Here is a 7,355-nt window from a genome sequence, read left to right as displayed (position 1 = left end):
ACAAGCACACAGTTTCTACTGAATATTTTAACCTGAGGTTTATCACTGCTTGGAAAGCTGATGTAAACTTAAAAATTAACAGTAGGAATCAAATCAGATGAATGTTAATTTCTTTTCTGAAATTAAAAAAAAAAACAAAAAGGGACCGGGTGGGATTTCTGCTATTTGAGAGGTAAAGCATAACACAGTAAAATTCCTTCCTCTTTTCCTTTTTTTTTTTTTTTTTAATAGTTTTCCACAATGTGATTTAGGTAATTCTATTCATGGCAAATCATTTTTCAACATTTTCTTGCAAATTTTTCAAAGAATTAAGCCCTTGGGCTGTGGCAAGGTGCCTTTTTTTTTTTTTTTTTTTTTTTTTTTCCTACAGCTGCCAGCTTATCTATGTCTTTTTACTTTTCTTGGCAACAAAATGCATTTCAAGCTTTCTCAAACCAAAAAGTTATGAGGTTATGCTAGAATGATTTTAATGATCTGCTTTGTTTACATTTGACATCTGTTAAAACCACATCCAAGTTTTTTCCACAAACTTTAATGTATGTTGACTTTTTTATCTGCAGCACTAGTTTATTTAACTCAACTTCTCCAGGTGATTTTATATCTAAACTGTTTTTTCTATAGGTCTCTGTATGACCCCACCTTTTTGGCACATCTGACAAGTACAGATAACTGTCTGGGGGAGAAGGGGCTGCATAAGCTACTTCTGTTGCCAAGAATTTGTACATCAGAGAGTGAACTGAAAAAAAGGCTTCTGCATAGACAACAGTAAGCATTGCAACAGTTATTGATCTACCTCAAAATTTTGTCCCCTCCCATCCCAGGAAATGCAAAGTGTTTTCCATATAGGATGTATCTTGGCTCATTGATAGTATTTTATCATTGCAGTGACTGTTGTGCTGATCATCTGAGCAGGGATTTAATCTAAACCAAATAATTAGCTCAGTTCTCAGCATCACCTCTGTTTCAGGCCATTGCACCTCAGACACTAGGAAGCACCTATAAAAATATAAGAATATACATAAACCTGAAATATAAACCTAATAAATACAAGAAAAAAAAATCTTTAAATTCCAAAATGTTTGTGTTATGCTGGTTATCCTACCTGCAGGCATATACTCTTGTATACTAAAACTACTCTGGTATCCTAGTATTACCCTCATATATCCTCATATCACTCTTGTATACCAAAGTAATCATGTTTCACATGTATTTTTTAATGCTGACGGTGCTTTATGTTATTTCTGTAAGATGTGTGTGGAGAAATCCAAGATCCATTGCTTTAAATGTGTTGGACCAATGTAGTCTAGTGTGCATGTAGACTTAAATTTCAAAGGGAAAGGGCTTTGGGAGATTCAGGATGCAAGATGACATACCGTACTTCTTACGGTTGTTCTAGAACTTTATTCAGCTCACCAGGTTTTTCCATCTTCAAGTGTAAGATTTAGCATGTTTAGCATAGGATCAGGCAGAGTCATGATTTTTTCTGAAGACAAGTTTAGGCTGTGCTTTTTCCTGAATTTTCCACTTAGGCATTTCCCAAAGGTGAGTCCTTCTACTTCCAGTTCTCCCATGCCATCTGGTATATTAACTTCTGTGACTTCCCCATCAGATGGACATCAGCAACGGGGGAAAAAAAGGTCCTGTGATATAGATGGCTTGCTTGAGCTTGTACACAACATATTCAGAGGAATAGGGGAAAGCACAGAAATATAAACTTCCAGACACCGCTGCAAGGAGCTGGCCTGCTACCACATTCTAAAACTCTTCTCTAAACACTCTTTGAACCCTATAAGTAGTAGAATTCTTCTTACACATCCATTAACGTAGATTTCAAGTTTGCTTTCTTCCAAGTCACTTCCTTCTTCAAGATACAAGTGTAAGAACAGTGGCTTGAGACAATACTGTTTTTAGGAAGAAAAAGCCTCACACATCAGTAATAGGTAATAGAGTCTCAGTAGAAGGAAAGAACTCTTCTTAATATTTTGTGGGGAGTTGCTATTGGAAGAATACATTTCTTAAAACTATTTTCTCTATTTAGGACAGGCTTTCATGGACAGCTACACTATTTTGTGTTGTCTTCAACAGTTCTATTTAATTTCTTCCTTTGTATGTGGAATGAATGGGATAGAGGCTGTATATTGGAAAAAAAAAAAAAAAAAAAAAAAAAAAAGAGGAAAATATTTCACTTTTACCATCCCAGACTAAGTATGAATGCAGAGTAAGTAAAAATCTCATGGAAGTTTGACGTCAGTTCCAGCCCATTCTTTACATACAGTATGACCTAGATTATTAGTGGCAAAAGTAAATTTTGGAACCAATAATTGTATTTTGTCCTCCATCTCCACCTAGTGTCTGTTATTGTTATTAACAAAATCATCCATCTCTTATTATCCCATTCTGATTACTTTCCTTTCCCCTACCTCCAGTACGCAGCAGAAAATAAAATAAATCCGCTTTTTATATAGCACTGACTTTCTTCTCCTGGTAAAAGACATTCATTTTTAATAAACTGTAGTCTTTTGGATTCTTGTGGCTAATATATGAATGTTCCTTTCTCCCTACTCTCCAGGAATTAACAGATCTAGCTACTGAATTATTAGTGAACCTCTCACACTGACACTAGCTAAGGTTAGACCACATTTGTCCTCAGATTCTTGCAGCTTCTACTACCATGACTTTATTTGTGTCATGACTTTTTTGAGTCATACATCAGTAACTTATATTTGTACTAGTACTAGTGAAAGAACTGGCATCAAATTATCTTCATGTCCTAGTATTTTTCCTTTTGATTCTTTGATCTACATGAAAGCTGTAATTGACATTTTAATAAAAATCTTAATGTAATCAAAATTTAAAGACAAGATCAAAAATAAAAATATAATAAAAAAAAAACCTTGTAAATGGGCTCATATTTGAAAAGTTTTATGCCAAGAAAGGTAAAAGCAAATTTGTATATCTGAGAGTCTCGAAATACAGTGAAATCCATTCATTTTTAAAGTAGTGTTAGGTCACCAAAACATGAAAGGTACAGTTCAAGTTATTCCAAAGGAAAGAAAGACAAGATAAATGCCCAAAAAATTATCACCATTTGTGATTCTCTTTGATGGATATTTAATGTAAAAACAGAAAAGAAAAAAAAAAAAAAAAAAAAAAAACACTGCATCTTCTTACAGGAATCTAATTTACTTTATAAAATTGCAATATCGGAACTAGTTTGCTATATTGGAAATAAAGTAACAGTAAAATAATTAAGTAGTAGTAACTGTTTATTTTGTTTGTTTTTTTGTTTGTTTGTTTGTTTAAAAGTTCTTCTTTAGAAAAAAATACTCTCTCTTTTGCAAAGGCTTTTAATTTTATTTGTCTTTTAGAAAAACAAAACCACCACCACCAACAACATATTTTTTAAAAAAATACATCACTCTATTATTTTATAGAATCATATTGGTTGTGGATAGTAGCTCCTGTATGTTGCGAGAGTATTAACATTTAGAAAATTCAGAAAAACATGTCTCAACTTACAGAAAAAAAAACACCTCTGATGCATCAAATTTTCCTAAAATGTGAATACTCTTTATCCTTCATAGGAATTTTCGGATTGTTTCCATAAAAGAGAGTCCATAACAAAGATTCATCTTTGAGAGGACTTAAGGAAACCTTACAGTACTGAGATTTTTTGTATTTTCGAATAGTATATTTGTCCTTTGTTTCAATATAATGCTCTTCATACAAGCTCCACAAGTAAGAATAAATATTTACTGTAGAATTTAGGTGGATGTCATAGCAATAAACTTTATGTCTGCTCTCTGGTTTTCAATGAAATAATCACTATGTATTCCAGTTATGACTTTTGAGGCTTGACAAAAGTACTCTAAAATTCACCTGTCAATGCTAATTTATCATAATTTCTCTATATATCCATTCTGCAGTTATTCATGTTCTCATAAGATCTGCTTTCAGGCATTTTTAAGTATTGTTATGAGATAAGTGAAAATTGAATTAAATTTTAAATGAAATGTGTTAACTTGGTATTTCGGTAGAGGGCAATTACTGCACCTCTTTGGCAATGTGGCCCCAAAATAATCTTGCATATCTACAAAATGTATCAAAAATCTATACTGTGGGAGTGAATGTGGAAAAAAAATAATCTAGGCAAATGAAATATTTGCATGAAAAGATGTTGGAAATTATTGTGCTTAATTCAGTCTGGGTAAATAGGAACTACTGAGAGAGAATAATTATGAATTTTATTCCTTAGTTATGTCTTAATCCAAACACAAATAACAGTGGACTTCATAGCTCAACAAGTTTTTTGTTTGTTTGCTTTTTGTTGTTTTAATTTTATTTTTTAATGGATTGGTTGTCTTGCTGTCCAAAAGCTTAGGGGTGTTTTCATGGAAAAACTGACCAAAAAATGAAATCTAAAATTCTTTTGCTGGCTTTATAGATTCAGTACTGACCAAAACAGACTGGGAGAATTAGATTGCCATACAAATGCTTGATTTTCTCAAATCCATTAGGCATGGTAGACAAATCTTCAGGAGGTTTTGATTTTATTTACTTTTTAATAAAAACGGTCTATTAATACCTTAATTGTTTATGAGATTCTATTTTCCAACTGAATGGATTTTACCTCTCCCCTCCCACTCCCACCAATTTAATAGAATCATAGAATCATTATGGCTGGAAAAGACCATAAAGATGATCTGGTCCAAATATCACCCTACCACCAGTGTTGTCCAGTAAACCATGTCCCTAAGCGCCAGGTCCAACCTTTCCTTGAACAACCTTAGGGGTAGAGACTCCACCATTTCCGTGGGCAACCCATTGCAATGCCTGACTGTTCTTTCTGAGAAGAAATGTCTCCCAGATTCCAACCCAAACCTCCCCTGGCACAACTTGAGGCCATTCCCTCTAGTCCTATCACTAGTTAACTACAAGAGGAGGGAAAGTGTCAACCAAGAGGAAAACTGCACCAGGGAAAGTGTCAATCTGCCAGAGGGTAGGAAAGACCTTCAGAGGGACCGAGACAGGTTTGATCAATGGGAAGAGGCCAATGGTATGAAGTTCAACATGGCTAAGTGCCATCTCCTGCACTTTGGCCACAAAAACCCCATGCAATACTACAGGCTTGGGGCACAGTGGCTGCAAAGCTGTGCAGAGGAAAAGGATATGGGGTTGCTGATTGATGCTCGTCTGAAAATGAACTGGCAGTGTGCCCAGGTGGCCAAGAAGGCCAACAGCATCCTGGCTTGTATCAGGAATAGTGCAGCCAGCAGGACCACAGCAGTGAATGTCCTCCTGTCCCTCTGGTGAGGCCACACCTCAAAAGTACTGTATTCAGTTTTGGGCCTCTCACTACAAGAAGGACATCGAAGCCCTGGTGTGTGTCCAGAGAAGGGCTGAGAAACTGGTGAAGGGCCTGGAACACAAGTCCTATAAGGAGTGGCTGAGGGAACTCATGTTGTTTAGTCTGGAGAAGGGGAAGCTCAGGAGACCTTATTGCTCTCTACAGCTACCTGAAAGGAAGTTGTGTGTGGACCTGGGAGTTGGCCTCTTCTTGCAGATAGCTAGATGCTTGTCTTCTGAGCAGCTTGTGACTTTTTGTTTGTAAATTTGGTACTAGCTGAGCACAGAAAATAAAGGGAGAATGGGCTATGCAATATTTCTGAAACATTTCTTATAATAGACCTCACATTTAGATGAAATATAGAGCTTATTATTAAGCAGTATTTACAAAGGTAAAACATTCACGCTATTTGTAATCTACACAGAAAGAGAAAACCTAGAAACTTTACTGCTTTCAGAGGAGGGTTTGATTTTTCTTCTTTTTTGAAATGTTGGAAATCTGGGTCTCCAATTTTCTTCCTCTCCCCTCTAGTCACTGAGCTTTCAGTAATATTTTAGATATGATCTAACCTCTAACATGACTCTGCAAGATCTCCTTTTTGCATTTTTTTTTGTTTTTGTTTTAAAGAACGTTATTATTCATAACATAGCAATGAAGTTCATATTAACAAGATTAAAACCTAGGTATCTTGGGAAGCCTCTTAGGTTTCATAATGATGACATTCTGCAGAGATTCTTTTTATACTCCTTGAAGGACAAGCAAAGAAGGTTATGTTTTCATAGCAAACTGCAAGCTTCTGGAGCAGCCTTCCTCAGGTTGGAAGTCAGGAGAAGTTTCTTCTCAGAAAGAGTGGTTAGGTATTGGAAAAGGTTGCCCAGGGAGGTGGCGGTGTCACTGTTCCTGGAGGTGTTTAAGGAAAGGTTGGATATGGTGCTTAGAGACATGGGTAATACTGGTCGTATGGGGATGGCTGTACTAGATGATCTTGGAGGTCTTTTCCAACCTTAATGATTCTATGATTCAGGATACCTTACTATTGAATAACAAAATTTGTGCCCTTAAAATAGCATGGAGGTTGATTTCGTATTTGTGGTCTTTTACAGAGATCAGCTATATACATTGTACTTCAATGTGATCATTCAGTTTTGACGTAAGGAACAAAATGACCTGAGGAATTAGTAAAATACAACAGTATTTCAAAGATTTCAGACCATATCCTGCCAAGACATAAACACATGCTTACTTTGCTTGTAGTAGTTTGTAAAAGCATGTTTGAGCCTGTGATGGACCACAGTATGGGCAAATATGTTTAGTAGTTTAAAATATGCCGTTTCTTGTTAATACTGCTTTCCTTCTCACTTGGCCTGTTCAGCCTGGGAAAGAGGAGGCTGAGGAGAGACCTCATCATTGTCTACAGCTTCCTCATGAGGGGGAGTGGAGAGTAAGGCGCCAATCTATTCTCTTTAGTCACCAGTGATAGGACCTGTGCGAGTGGTGTCAAGCTGAGGCAGGGGAGGTTTAGGCTGGACATCAGGAAGTGGTTCTTCACTGAGAGGTTTGTTGCACACTGGAACAGGCTCCCCAGGGAAGTAGTCACTGCACCAAGCCTGTTGGAGTTTAAGAAGGGTTTGGACTACGTTCTTAGTCATGTGGTCTGCACTTTTGGGTAGACCTGTGTGGACTTGATGATCCTTATGGGTCCCTTCCAACTCGGGATATGCTGTGATTCTATGATTCTATGCTCTGAATTTGAGCTATTCAACTTGTCAAGGCTCACTAAGGAGCAAATAATTAGCACTCACAGTCATTAGGACAATTAAAACATAAAAACAATTTCTGTTTTTATTTTAAATGTTTACTTTAAATAATTGCATTGAGGTGCTGCTTGCTTTAAGTAATTGCGTTAAGATATTGCTTTTTATTGTATTTTTCCAATCTTCTAATAAGTTATCCTCAATAATTCACACATAGACATAGTTAAAGATTTGTTTTGGAAGCTTATTTGTTT

At 36.1% G+C, this 7,355-nt stretch overlaps 1 long non-coding RNA gene across 1 annotated transcript in view; it reads left to right on the top strand.

Moving 5' to 3' along the window:
• The first annotated feature begins 704 nt into the window (after positions 1–704).
• LOC311433217 overlaps positions 705–7,355 on the top strand; it is a 52,776-nt gene continuing 46,125 nt past the window's right edge. The window contains exon 1 of the long non-coding RNA XR_014690612.1: positions 705–765. This is a non-coding gene — a long non-coding RNA (uncharacterized lncRNA). The remainder of the gene's footprint in view (positions 766–7,355) is intronic.

The sequence above is a fragment of the Aythya ferina genome, assembly GCF_964211825.1.
Source record: "Aythya ferina genome assembly, chromosome: 2".
NCBI lineage: Eukaryota > Metazoa > Chordata > Aves > Anseriformes > Anatidae > Aythya > Aythya ferina.
Note: the sequence above shows the minus strand (reverse complement) of the source record. Positions and strands in the feature narration are given on the sequence as shown.